The sequence below is a fragment of the Magnolia sinica genome, chromosome 6 (assembly GCF_029962835.1).
Source record: "Magnolia sinica isolate HGM2019 chromosome 6, MsV1, whole genome shotgun sequence".
Lineage (NCBI taxonomy): Eukaryota > Viridiplantae > Streptophyta > Magnoliopsida > Magnoliales > Magnoliaceae > Magnolia > Magnolia sinica.
Window position 1 is genome coordinate 82,384,591 of NC_080578.1, and position 15,475 is coordinate 82,400,065.

The 15,475-nt window shown below is 45.2% G+C and overlaps 1 non-coding gene across 1 annotated transcript; it reads right to left on the reverse strand.

Moving 5' to 3' along the window:
- Nucleotides 1-15,066: 15,066 nt before the first annotated feature.
- Nucleotides 15,067-15,173, reverse strand: LOC131250244 (small nucleolar RNA R71). Its single transcript, XR_009173170.1, has one exon. It is a non-coding gene; the product is annotated as a small nucleolar RNA R71 (small nucleolar RNA).
- Nucleotides 15,174-15,475: the final 302 nt, after the last annotated feature.

Genomic DNA, 15,475 nt, shown 5'->3' on the forward strand with positions numbered 1-15,475 from the left:
GTCTTAATTATGTCTAAAAATGCACAACTTGAGCCCGGAGCGAAGTGTGTGAGAAACGTGAAAATATTTAAAAATAAAATCTGAATTTAAGTAATTTGAGTCGTGTCGCTTGCGGGTCAAATATAAGAATTCAGACTGTCAGAATCTGACCAAAATACACCCTCGGATTAGGAGAAATGTCCCACACATGTCGGTGTACTTGTGACCCTGATCGAGTGACCGTGACCGTTGAACTGAAACTGGTCCACCACGGTCGATCTATAAATTTGATTGGAACAAAAACTCAGCCTGACCTAGATCTATGGTCAGGGAGCTTAAGTCCAACCGCACGTGGAAAAGGGGCCACCAGAAGTGCTCCGTTAGACCGAAACAGTCTGTATTTGGATATAACTTAAGTATACCTTGGCCCTGGGGCCATTCCCATCAAACTTGGGCCTATATAAGGACCTTAAACCCTCTCTCTCTCTCACCCAATACGAATTTGAGAAACCCTAGGAGAGAGAAGAGAAAAGAGAAAGGAAAAGAGAGAAAGTGAGGGTGAGGCTGGAGATTCTTCCTGGGATTCGATCCCGTAACTCCACGCACTCAACCACCACTCCTGTATCGCTATACAGGTGATTTTGACTCCGTACTTAGGTAAGAAAACCTAACCCTAACTTGTCTTAGGGTTTTTGACTAGCGTATTAGATGAAATAGCTGACCTATTCCCTGATATAGGTTATTGTGGTGCCGTATACAAAGACTTAGCTTTAAAACTAAGTTCGTTACAAGTCTACCAGCGAAAGGTGTGGACTATAAATATTAGGTTATAGTTTTCAAGGCTTTCAATGTCAGTTAATGATTTATGACTGGCTTGAATTGCTATCACATGCTTAGACACATTGTTTCCACACGTTACACATATATATGAACTATGTTGAATATTGCGTATTCTTGTGTTTGTTGAAATGTTTGTATGTGTATGGATTCTGGATATAGATTTTCCATGATTAACTATTGTAGACATATGGTTGAAGCATATGTGACAATTCCTTAGTGAAAGGATTTGCCCTAATACGTGCTATCACCAACATACGTCATGTATGTTGGAATATGTAGTCTAAGTGTTTGTAGAAATGTCTGAATGAACAAATGTGTAATAAACTGTACGTTATATGGGCGTGGAGAAGAGATTATCAACTATCTTAACGATGTGTATGATTTCCTCCATATAACTTGTAAGACCCGTATCCTAGTCCGTACTGTTCCGTCGAATCTCGCGATCCTTCCTGTCCAATTCGGCAACCTGCGACCGATAATCAATGTTTACGCACAACTCTAAGTTGTATGCTATAGAATTGAGTTGACTTTATCCGAGACTTATACCATTGCCACCGCACCGTCGCTGCGGTTCCAACGCCGCAACTCTTGCACCGATCCGGTACCCTGGCCGGAAGATGTGAGCCGGCGTTTATTTCGACAAAACACCGCGCGTTTGCAATCCCAAGAGAATCTCTACAACATGTCAAATCAATCTCATCAATCAATCCCATCCATCACCTCATGTCAAGTACAAAAGCACCCATACTTTCTCCATAAGTTAAGCAACCACCAAAGTCAACCAATCCATCACCTCACCCATCACTCACATCCATCACCCATCTCCCATCACTTCTCTCCTTACAACTCTCTCTCTCCCTCATTTCCCAAGCAACAAATCCCGAGCAAAGGAGCCTCACACGTCCAAGCTCTTCCATGAGAGAAAGTGAGTTGTGTGGCCCACTTTTCCATCCCAAAATCCCTCATCCTAGCTATTCATTTCCCATCTTCCACCGTTAAAGTGAAGCACAGGGAGATTGGCGTTCCAACGGACTGAGAAGATCAACGGTGGGTGCTCATTAGGCTAGACTTCTCATGTTTTGATGATGGTCCAAGTGAGGCCACCGATTGATGGTATGGATCTCACTTTGGACCCTAGGTGTGGCCGATGGCCCACCTTGATGCTCATGATCATCCCATGATGGGGCCATTCTCCATGGATCTTGTATAAATAGGGTCATCTAGACCTTTCATTTTGGTGGAGAAAGGATCTCCACTGTTGATTTTAAATTTGATGGGCCCACGTGTAATGGGACCCACTTGATGTATGTTATAGATCATACAAGGGAGGGCCCATAATGTTGGGGTCCCTCCATCATCATGTGTCTCTCTTTCTCTCTCTCTCTCTCCCTCTCTATTTTTTTCATTTATTTTTGTGTGATGATATGATTGTGTGGCCCACTTGGATGGACCCCACTTAATGTATGTGTTGTATCCACACCACTCACCATTTGGCGGCCCACCTAAGCAGGGCCCACCTCATTACACGTGATATGTCCAGACGTCCAGGGACGTCCCTGGACGTCAATTGAAAACACAAATATGAGCTTGATTCATAAGCTTTGGAAGGGCCTTATCCATGTAGGCCCCACCTTGATATAAGTATTCAATCCACTCCGTCCATTCCCTTCCACAGCTCATTTTAGGCGTTGAGCTGAAAAATGATGTTAATCTGATTTTTCTGGTGGGCCATAGCATAGAAAATGTTAATTTTTATTGTTAAAAATCGAGTAGGACCCACCTTGAGCTAAATCATACTGGATATTGGACTCTTTTGGACTGTATTGGGCCATGGAATCCAGTGGCTGGGGTGGATTCAGCTTAAGCGGGCCCCATGTATAGAAAACCGTGAAAATCACGATTTCAAAAAATAAATAAATTTGCAATAACAGCATTGCTACTGCTGCTGTGTATGGGCGGACAGGCCAGGGGTCACGGCCCCACATGTGGGCCCCTCCATGATGTCTGTTTGTCATCCAACCCATTCATTATGTGGGCCCCTTCCTGAAGTAGGCCCCACCCAAATATCAGCCCCATCTAAGGCTAAGGTGGCCCACATTATAGTAAACAATGGGGTTGAACCCTCTGCCATTGAAACCCGTTTCTGGGTTCACAGAAATTTTGGATCAAAATGAAATTTGTTTTTACACTTCATCTAGGTCTGCGTGACCTTATGAATGGATTGGATGGCTTATAAGCATTATGGTGGCCCCACGTGGGACCCACAGTGATGTATGTATTTTATTCACACCGTCCCCAGCACGGGACGGTGGAACCCACCCTGTGTATGTGTTCTTTCCACGCCGTCCACAGCAGTGGACGGTGAACTCCACCATGATTTATGTGTTTTATGACGGTGGGACCCACTGTAATGTACGTGTTCTATCCATGCCATCCAGCTGTCAATCAGGCGGGCCACACAGCAGTGCTGATTGGACGCTAGCCGTTGAAACCCTTTTGAGTTGCTGCACAAGTTTTGGGTCAGCATGAAATTTATTTTTTTCCTTTTCATCCAGGTCACTGTGACCTTATCAACAGGTTGGATGGAAAACAAACGGTATGGTGGGCCCCATGTGGGACCCATAATGATGTATGTGCTTTATTCACATCGTCCACCATGGACGGTGGAACCCACCATGGTGCATGTGTTTTCACCATACCGTCCAGGGCTGGATGGTGGGACCTCAATGATGCATGTGTTCATTGCATGCCGTCCATATATATGGGACCCACCATGATGCATGTGCTGCATCCAACCTGTCCATCCATTTTAAAAGCTCATTTTATAGTATGAGCTAAAGAATGAGCTAGATCCATAGTTCGGTGGACCCCACTCTTGATGCACATGTTGCATCCAAACGGTCCAGCCATTTGGCAAGCTTGTCTTAATAGGTTTAAGACTAAAAATAAGATAGATCTATAGTTCAAGTGGACCTCACCTTGGTATACGTAAGGCTCATGTGATTAGGCCCATTCGATGTATTTATGGCCGTTGTTGAGGCCCACCTTAATATGAATGTAAGGCCCATGTTATAAGGCCCATGTTGATGTATTCAAGGCCCATGGGTTATGGCCCATTGCAATGTACACAAGGCCCATTGGTGAGGCCCATTAATGCGGCCCATTTGATGAATGTAAGGCCCATGTGATATGGCCCATTTGATGTATCTAAGGCCCATGGGTCGAGGCCCAATGGGTTGTCCTTAGGGTCCATTGCAATGCATGATTTCTTCATGGTTTGTGGCAGGCTATGCCTTGGGAGCAATGTTGGTTTGTCGTCCACATTGCAAGTATAATGTTGGTTAAATGTCCACATTACGACTCTCCCTAGGGCCATTGATAGGCCGTCTAAGCCCATCTGCATTGTAAGGATAACTCATCACCTTATAATATGCTTAATGTAACTCTATGATTCATGCCCATACGCATCATATGTATGCTTAGTATGAGGAATGTTTGATCATAGCATAAGCCGTTGAGCTGAGACATTTATGGGACTCCTTATGAGATGGAGTGCCCCATATGATCTCGTGGTACACGCAGGACTGCTACATGACTGACGGTGTGACTCATGCATTTCGCATTGTCTGTCGTGATCACTACACGCCCTAACGACATCAGGGAGGTGGCTCCACAGACAAATCGTGGATGACCGTATCGAATACCAGAAATGCTTGGTTCTAGCACTGTGGGCACTTAGGATGTCCTTGGGTGAAAGTTCCAGAACCTTTTTGGTTCTAGTAGATGCTCCAATGTCTAGACCGAGTAGATACATGAGCGCCTGAGTGCCGAATACCAGTAGGCCGCGTCTCCCACTGTATCGTGGTCGGTTGGAAGGGGGTGTGGCCTTATTCGCCCGAGTGAGGGGGCTATAAGCTAGGCTGAGTTTGACCAGCTTGCAAATGAGTCCACTATCGACGAGCTAGGTAGGTATTAGCAGACTACTGGTCAGGCGGATAGTGTGGTCTCTTCCACTTGCTTGACTGTGTAGCTAGGGAGGAGGCAGTCAGTGTGAGTGTACTAGACCCCGGTGATATCCAGAGAGGAACTGTATTGATATGTGTACTTGATGAGTACTGACACCCTTACTTTGCATCTCGCATATGACATTTGGCTACATAAGCCTCGCATCACATGGCCTTGGTATGGCCGATAGCATTCATGCCTTGTATCATATAGCTTTGGTACAGTTGATAGCATTCATGGACTTACCGCATATTTCTGCATTACTCTGATATTATACACTTGGCACTCGCCTTACACACACTTTCACCACCCTCTAAGCTTTCTATAAGCTTATGCACGATAGATGCGTGCAGGTGGCGTTAGGTTGCAGCAGCATTGAGCTTGGAGCGTGCAGTCGAGCTTCTGGAGTTTCTGTTATTTTCATTATATTGTATTTCCCTTTCATACGCATCGTACTTAAAGTTTTGATATAGTGGATATGTGGTGTTGTTGTTTTGTGACTTGGTTATGCTTGTGGTTATGCTCCATTAAAAAAAAAATCATACTGAAAATCCTCCTTGTAGGATCCCAGGATCAGAATCTGGCGTATGGGCGCTGGGAGCCGAGAATGGGGTACTACGGAGGCTGTCGACACCGGATTCGGCGATCGAAAATTTTGTGAGCCCATTTTTCGAGTTTGGGGCGTGACATAACTTGCATTCTTGTCTGTTTTACTTAGGGATTACATATGTGTAAATTCTTGTTTAAGTTGAAATCCATCACATGCTCACATGTTTGTATGATTGGAATTGTTGATCCATTACTATTCGGATTAGCTTGTATGATTATCTGTTATAATTGAATGTATTTAGGACTACGGAATAGTCCAAGTAATCGATAATAGGCACTAAATAGGTGGCTGAGGTTGTTTCGCTACATAGGACGTGATCGATGAATCCGAGCCATACTTGGGATGTTGGTAGTGGTTAGGCCACACGGAGTGCTTACGCACTCCATGTCAATCAACTCAATGTGTGCTCGTACTAGTCGACCTGATTGACCCGACGTATGTTCACCATGTATGGACGCTACTGCTTGAATCTAAGGTACCAAACTCACTAGTTAAAATTCCTTTAACCTTGGTACCTCGATCCGCTAAGACTCATGAGTCGGACATGGTGGTATGGGACACCGTGGTCGAGCTGTCGGCCTACGCTGGGGTGACGAGCCTCCCCGCAGTGACTAGTGAGCAACCTAGACTAGTGAGCCGAATACGATGGTATGGAACACTATATTCGAGCTGTCGGCCTATACTGATAAGGTGACGAACCTTTTGTAGTGACCTCGAGCGTACGCTAAGACTGCATAGAGGCGACGAGCCCTTACGTAGCAACAGGAGTACACTAGGCCTACACTGATAAGGTGACGAGCCCTTTGCAGCGACCTAGAACCGTATCATCATATGAGATTTACTAGGATTGACGACCCTAGAATGGATCATCGTTTGGGAATTGATATAAGGGAGGTACCTTAGCTTCCCAATCCTGCTGTATGAAAAGGACTAATAAGAACTTGGTAATCACATTCATGCACCGCACTGCATGTGCCTTTTGGCGTTGGGCAGAGCATTAAGGAAGTGACTGACATGCGCGACCGTTAGATGAAGATCGTAGAGGGAGTGCAAGCGAGGGCATGCATCATTTATACATACCATTCTTGCATTAAACAGAGTACGTAGGAATGTTTGATTGTATTGCCTTATCATTACTGCTTGACTGAATTGATAACATGTTAACCTTTGATTTATTGTTCCACTGAGTTGGTCACTCACTCCCACATTACGGGATGGTGTTATACACACCAACCAGACTCTGTCTTAGTTGCAGATGGAGACCTAACTGATGAGACAGAGGTGGACTTTGTCGACGATAAGGATGCCTTCTCATATATGCAGTTTTCAGGCGGGTTCGTATAGACCGTTCTGATCGGCGGGGCTTCAGGGTTATACTTGTAGTGGACTATTACATTTGACATTTTGTAACTTGAAACAATACATGTAATTATTGACCTGGCAATGCATACATACTTTGGGGACCTATACTGAGTTATAACGCTATATATATTTGAGTAAGTCTTCCGCTTGCATATTACAACTGTCCCTGGATTATGTATTGCTGATTTGACTTAATCTTATTCATATTTTATGCACTAATACAGACAACATTTAATCATCATTAAATATGCTGCATAAGTGATGCGTTAGAACTCGGGAGTTGGACTTATACTCGATCCCTAATTTTCAGGGCGTTACAAGTTGGTATCAGAGCATGATTTGGATTAAACTAGACCTCGGTTATGGTCACACGACATACGCTGACGCATTTAAACCTATGTGGGTGCTAGAAAAATATAGAGACAAGCTTAGGATATCCAGTTTCGCCATTTGGCGAAATTTACCGAAAACGATCGCTGAGATCGGGTCCGTACACATCCGCGATCGCTTGAGTCGACCCCGGACTACTTTTAGATCGTCAGTCGATGGGTTTAGACCATAATTTATCCAATCTCTGCCTTCAACAATCGAGAAAATACGAGGTTGCATCAGAAATTACACGAAATGACCCGAAACAACTCAAAACGGAGTCGAGGGCCAAACAGGACATTTCCAGGGGGACCCAGGGTGGACCCCACATATTTTTAAAGTCTAGGGGACAGGAGGACCTTGCCTCATCGGTGAGCCATCATCGGACAGTCCAGAGGTCGACGAGGACCTCGCCGGTTCCGCGAGGCCTCGCCGGCTAGCCGGCCTTGTTGGGCAGGCCGATGCCTCTTGGGTGCTATGTGGCCCACTGATGCATGTAGGGTTAGTTTTAAACCCTCCAAACATACCTCCCCTTCATAATCTACCCCTCCAAGCTTCCCTTTTTCTTCAAAACTCTTTGGTTCTCTCTCTAATCTCTCCTCCATTCACCCATTTCATCATTTTTCTTCAACACATACACCCTCCCACCATTTTCCATTAAAACTCTTTCCTATCTCTCTCTTTTCCTTTGATTTGAGAGCACAAATCCCTCATTTGTGTCCCACATACCTTCAAGTTCAACAACCCCTTCTTTTTCTACCTATCTTCTCTTTTCCATGGCCTTGTTCGAGCTTGTGACGGCGATTTTCTCGATTTTCACGCTTCTTTCTCTCATGGGGAAGAAGAGGACTCCTATGGATGAGGCCGGGCCTAGTCGCCCTACTCGTTCAAGGAAGCCTAGAGGTGCCACTACTAGTGCTAATGTTGATCAAAAAATATGGACCAAGCAGGAGCTTGATCCCCAGTCTCCCCTCGAAAGGATCCTCCTGACGGACATGTCTCATGGGAGATTTCAGGGTTGCAGGGTCCTCTTTGAAGGTCATGTGGATGAGAAGCTCTTCGAGCAATATCTGGTAATGGACCACCTAGTCGAAGCTGGGTGGGGTCCTGTGTTCGAGGGTGAGTACCGTACAAATGCGGGCACAATCCGAGCCTACTACGCTCATATTCGAGAGCCTACATTGGAGCCCTTATAGTTCAAGATCCCCGTTGGTAGAGATCGGGAGGCCACAATTGATGCTGGGTTGATAGATCGACTTATGAAGATGCCGCTTGGTGAAGTGCATGTAAGTGAGAAGAATTTGAAGAGTGTACGTGAAAGGGATCGCCGCACGCGATTCCTTTGTGGACAACTGGCTCGTTGGAATCCGAACAACAATCTCCTAGCAACTAATATGACTGACGACTTCCACCTACTCCACCACATCTTCACGTACAACGTGTACCCTAGGTGGAGCAACCGCAGCGAGTGCACCCGTTTGATGGTAGATTTCTGTACCAAGTAGGGCAGGAAGAGAAGTTGTGCGTGCCTATGCACATTCTGCGGCAGATAGTTCTTAAAGCTCACTCCACTAGAGCATCTGATTTGCTCCCATTCGGCCGACTCATATGCAAGATTGCATGAGAGTTTGGCTATAGACTTGGGGCAGAAGTGCCGATGTCGACCCATTACATCAACGAGACTACTCTCAACCAGATAAAAATTGGGCCACGGCAGTGACAAGCCCGCCTCGATGAGAGTGAGGACGAGATAGCTAGTGAAGAGTATGATAGCGAGGAGGAAAGCAGAGAGGAGATAGAAGAAGAACAGGAGGAAGAAGCGGAGGCTCAAGACACGGATAAGAGCTCCCCTCCTACGGCAACGGAGCATGACCCTGATCGGGCTGCTAGGGAAGCCCGTTTAGCTCGACTTGAGGAGGGCCAGGCTGCCTTGCGACAGGAGATTATTGATGTTCGGGCCCTCGTGAAGCATAAATTTAAGAAGGTGACTCACACCTTGAAAGTTATCCTATGTTACCTGCAGGATAAGGGCACCCCTCCTCCGTCGCCAGACTCAGATGTCTAATCATCCATGTCGTTACCCAGTAGTTTGCTTTGTTGCTGTCTTAGAATGTCTATGTTTTAATGTTTAAGAGCTTAGTAGTATAGTAGGTAAATAGTGTGTTGTGTTTGTTAGTTATCTTAATGTTTGCAGCTTTACATGTAATAGCTTATATGCGTTTCCTGTCATGATTCATGTAATGTCATATTTCATGTATTGTGACAATTTTGGTAAATGAAATGCATGAAGTTTCTTTAAACTATATGTAAATGCTGTATGGTTAAGGTTGTGGGTATGTTGAATCTGACTTGGGTTACACCCTATGTTGTGTATAGGGAATGCCACCTAAGGCCACGCGGAGTACGGCACGGCTCACTCTTGGTGATTCGTTTGACGGAGCACCTCTCCTGAGTGATAGCCATACGGACCCTAGTTCAGGCCCGTCTCCCTTTGACACCATGCCGAACTCTCAGCCGGCCACTGGCCCCACTAATGGGCCTACACTTGTTGTGCCACCGGTTCCAGAGCAGAACCGTGCGTCCTCCTCGACGTCATCTGTACCTTAGTCGACTCCCCCTACTGATAGGTTGGAGCAGATGATGTTGATGATGCAGCAGCAGCAATTACAGCAGCAGTAGCAGTTTTTGGCCACCATGGCGGAGATTTTCACCTAGAGCATAGGTGTGGCTTCGCCTGCTCCATTTGCACCCCCTGCTGGGAATGCAGGTGCCAGCGGCCACTTTGAGTGATTCCAACGCTTATGACCCTCCACCTTTGCTGGTACTCACAGACCCGAGGAGGCCAAGTATTGGCTTGACCGCATCTCTAAGATGCTAAAGCCGCTGCACTGCACAGAGCTCGAGCAAGTGGAGTTGGTCACCTTTATGTTCGAGAAGGAGGCCAGCTTATGGTGGGATAGTGTCCTCCGTACTATTGTGGTTGGACATATATGGACGTGGGCAGATTTTGAGACCCACTTCCACGAGAAATACTATCCCATCATCTATCACCACAAGAAGGAGAGTGCGTTCCTTCGCTTTCGACAGGGAGGGATGTCAGTGGCAGAGTACGAGAACAAGTTTACAGAGTTGGGCAGGTACGCCCCGTTGATTTCGACAGATGAGCCGATGCGTAGGCGGCGTTTTTCTGAGGGCTTGAGACCAGATATCCGCTTGAAGATGTGCTGCGCTAGCATACCTAGCTATTCTGAGCTAGTGAGCATGTCTATGAGAGCTGAGCAGGACGGGGACAGGCAGTCCCGTATGCGAGCGCCGATGGCTCCTAGGCCACGACCAGAGATTCAGAGCAGACCATTCCTCGGGAAGAGGCCACGGTCAGATTCACTGCCGAGGTTGATGGCTTCACCTGCCCCTGTGAGGCGAACTGACATGTGGTGTGCCTACTACAAGAGGTCAGGCCACACAAAGGTGAATTGCTTCACCAGGATGGGGGATAACGGCTTCTCATCGCCCCAAAGGGTCAACCGCCCGCTTCCCCAAGTTATATCGGCACCACCTCTACGCACGACATCAGCTCATCCATCATTCCGGTCACCTGTACCTCGATCTAGGCCGCCCCAGTGTCCTATGGCTCCTCAGCCCAACTGGTCTCAACAAGCGGGCGTCCATGCACTCACAGCGGAGGCGCCTGATTCTACAACTACCGTCCCTTTGGCCTTCGAGCTCACCGCCCACATTGAAGGTACCCCTATATTTCTGTTGGTGGATACGGGATCCACTATATCTATGATATCATGTTCTGCAGTCCAACGCTTAGGGCTGAAGACGACTTCGATGGTTGGGGTGCGAGTTATCGCAGCACCAGGGACTTTTACAGATGCCACAAAAATGTGTGAGGGTTGCTTGATAGATCTAGGGAGCAAGACGATATGCATTGACTTGATTGTCACCATGATATACCATTTTGACGTCATCCTTGGTATGGATTGGCTGACTGAAGTGAGGGCCGAGATTGGCTGTGAGACCTGATTGGTGATAGCTCACGGGCCTGAGGGCACGCCCTTTACGTTCCCCATGCAGGTCAGTTGCCATTTTTGAGTCCTTTGTTATGCTTCTTTACTGAAGAATGTTGACAGCCCGATACTTGAAGACACACTAGTGGTTCGAGAGTTTGAGGACGTGTTCAGTAAGATACCTGGACTACCTCCTCGGCGTGAGATCGACTTCACGATTGACCTTGTGCCTGGTGCGACACCTATTTCATTGCCGACCTATCGCATAGCTCCATGTGAGATGGAGGAGCTGAGGAAATGTTGAGGGTCAAATATTGCATATCAGACCCAGTTACTGCCTGGATTTACGAACATAGTATGGTTTAACAGCCTGATTTAATCATGTTTGTGATGCAGGGCGTATTCACGAGCCTGGACTGGGAAAGGGTACTAAAAGCATGGATTTAACGGTCTGAAAGCACCAGAGCATGGGACGGACCCTAGGAGACCAAGATCGACGGAACTATACGCCGGGGATCCGCGAAAATCGAGAAACTGAAGCTTAAGAGGCCCGAAATTGGTCCAGAATGCAAGATCACAGGGTTCCCACCATCCGTTCAGCTCGAAAATCTATACATCGCCCGAGGACCATAAATTAACCGTACACGTCAAATTTCATCCGTTCAATCCCTGTGCAAGTATCCCAACAGACATATCAGCCACTAAAATCATGATTTGGGGCCCACCAGATCTTTGGATATGTCTCAATTTTAGTCTCAACCCCTTAAATGGGAGGATAAAACGGATGGACGGAGTAGATTTCATAATATACATCATGATGGACCCCACTTAGAAGCGTACGTGTGCACCATGTGCACACTCCCGCCGCGCACCGTACCCGTCCAAATCGGTCAGCGCAACGCTAACCGATAACAAACTCAAAACGCCCAGCGTCTTCGAACACCAACCATTGGTTTCAATAGTGGGGCCCATCTATCATGTATCTACATGATCCAAACCGTCCATTAACTCCATATATGGTGCGTGACCCTCGCCTAGGTGTCTATTTTTGTCTCCTGCAAATATACACAGATTCTAGCCGTTCATACATATGACAGACGGTGATATGAAGAGTCCATGGGCCACACCAAATTCGAGCCATAACGCGTCATACCTGAACGGTTTTTCGAGGAGAATGCAGTGGACGACGTGGATTTCCCAAAATAAAAGCGATGTGGGCCCCACCATCAGACAGCGAAAGTGCATAGCGCACTCTGTTTCGCAGCCGGACGCTGTCCGGTTTTCGCGGCGAGTTGTGCGCTCTTGGGGGCGATCGGACGGCTGATCTGAACCGTTCATCAGGTAGGTCTGCCAAAAAACTCCCAAGGGATGTTATCTATTTAGAAGGAATGTGATGCAAATGGAAGTTTTTTTCTTCCATTTTCTTGGGTGCAAAAAGACCTACGCACCAGCCTTGCGTAAATAAAACTTCCTCAGCCGAGTCCTTCTCGGACTCAACCTCTTCATGCCCCTACGCACCAGCCTATAAGGGAGATCAGCGTGTGGAGGGAAAGGGGTGCTCGGTTTTGGTTGGAACGAGAAGACGGCTGTGGAGAAGGAGCGAGCTTGGCTTGACAGTTTTGGAGGGACGTGAGGAGGTTGGCTACTGGCAGCGTGGGAAGAAAAAGAGAAACAGAGAAGACTGTGAAGGAAGTGGGGAGAGTGCAGCCGTAAACAGTGCTGGACGTCAGGGAGCTGAAAACGAGAGGGAGAGAGAAAAGATGAGAGAGAAAAGACAAGAAGTTTTTCTTATTTTTCTTTTAATTTTTCGTTTTCTTTTTCTTTTTATTTGCTTTGAGTTCAAGCCATTCATGTCTGGCTGAACCTCTTAGATAGGGCTAAGAGGTGAAGCCTGTAGCATGATGGGAGACTGTTATTATGCCTTTTATTTAGACTGAATTGAATTTTAATTTAATTTTATTATGAGAATATTTGTAGTCTTTAATGGCCTGTTGTGACTAACATTACAATGGGTTTGCAATGGCTTTGAGTATTTCCTTTTCCGTATTTTGATTGTGACGTCAGGAAGCCCTGTTGTTCGCCATCGTCTCCTGGGCATGGCTGGATGGCGGTATCCTTCCTAACCTTCACAATCATCTGATTGGTTGGTAATTGGTTTAATTCTGTTGTTTGCTCTGTCTCCTGGGCATGGTTTGATGATAGAATCCATTCTGATTCATATTCCTTTCATCACATGAAGACTAAATCAAGTAGGTTCAGTTTGATTTCCATGAATCTTAATGCAGGCATAAGATCTCCCTGATCCCTACAAGTGGATCCTCTGAATCCCTAGTTTCCTTCCTCTGAATTCCTTCAGTTTTACATTAATCTCTCACCATTATTCATCAATTTATATTTGATTTAGATTGCATCTTAGGCTAGTTCTATTTCTACCTAGTTTCAGGAAACGTACAAGTTTCAGTCCCTGTGGATTCGACCTCGGTCTTACCGAGTTTATTACTACATCACAACCCTATACTTGGGGAGTGAACAAGTTTTTGGCGCCGTTGCCGGGGACTGACAGTTACGTTTTTCTGAAATTAATTAGGTTTAGAATTAGGTTAAGATTAAGATTTTACTTACTTTAGGATAAAAGTTTTTATTTTATTTTATTCTATTTTTAGAACTTAACCTATTTTCCTGTTTTGTAGGATCCTGACATAAGTTCTTAAATTGGTAATTCCTTCCTAATTTCTCTACTTTTTCTGTTTTTAGAATTAAGGTTTAAATTTTAGAAATTTTCTAACTCTAGTATTTCTCTATTTGTAGGAAATAGTTTATTTTTAGAAACTTTCCTCTTTTGTTTTTAAAAACTAGGTTAGTTATTTCCCTTTTTAGAGATTAACCTTCTATTTTTGTTCTCTAGTAACTTTCTAATTTTAACTCTTTTAGAATCTAATTTGTTTCCTCATTTATTTTTAGAATTTTTGTTTAGAAACTAACCTTCCTATTTTGTAGGCCTTTAAAATAGAAATTTCTAATTCGGTAAGCTCCTTCTCTACTTCCTATTTTTCAGTTCTCTTTTAGTAATTTACTTTCTAGTTTAGGACTTTCCTAATTTATTTTAGAAGTTTCCACTTTCTTTTAGAAATCAGTTTACTGCTATCTTTCTTTTAAGGGATTGTTTCTCTCCTTTTTAGAATCTAATGTATTTTGTTTTATTTTGCAGGTCCTTAACTTAGGGGCTTCAATTTGGTAATTTCCTTCCAACTCTCCCTCTCTTTCTTTTTAGATTTTCTTTTCCTTTCTTAGGATTAGGCTTTGAATTTGATTGAGGGCTGTGAGTGTTTCATGCCCAAGTGAGCCCGTGACAACACTCGACGTCTCTTGACTGAAGGAGGATTGGTTGAGGGGTTGACTATTCATCGCAGGACTAGACACCACTCGAAATCCCCTGAGTTAACTGAAGTTATGGCTGAAGACCAACCTCCTCTACTTCCACCCAGGGTGGAGGATACCCAAGATGAGAATGAGGTGCAACAGGCACCCCCGCCTCGTACTTTACGAGATTATCTACAACCGGCGAGAGTGAGTATGCCCTCATGCATGATTTTTCCTGAAAACACAGGACAAATGGACATCAAGCCAGGAGTTATCCAACTCCTTCCCAAATTCCATGGACTTGAATCAGAGAGTCCATATTTACATTTGAAAGAGTTCGATGAGATTATAGCTACATTATGTTTTCCTAATGTATCTGAGGATACAATTAGGCTGAAACTCTTTCCTTTTTCCTTAAAAGAGAAAGCTAAGACGTGGTTACATTCACTGCGTCCTAGATCCATTGGCACATGGAACGACATGCAGAGGGAATTCATAAAAACATTCTTCCCACATCATAAAACGATTACCCTCAGAAAAGCGATCATGAACTTTGCCCAAAAGGAAGATGAAACATTCTTCCAATGTTGGGAAATGTTCAAAGATTTGGTCAGTTCATGCCCACAACACGGATTTGAAACGTGGCGCATTACAAATTTTTCTATGATGGACTGACATCTTCCATGCGCCAAATGGTCGAGACAATGTGTAATAGAGAGTTCATTAATAAAGATGTCGACGAGGTGTGGGACTACCTCGACAGTTTGGCTGAAAAAACACAATCATGGGACTATTACCCAATGGCGAACACCACGTCTAGGCCGACTCAATTAAAGGAGAAAGGTGGATTATATCTCTTGAAAGAAGAGGATGATCTCAAGTGTAAAGTGACTACGCTCATAAGGAAAGTTGAGGCCATGGAAGGAAAGAAGGATAA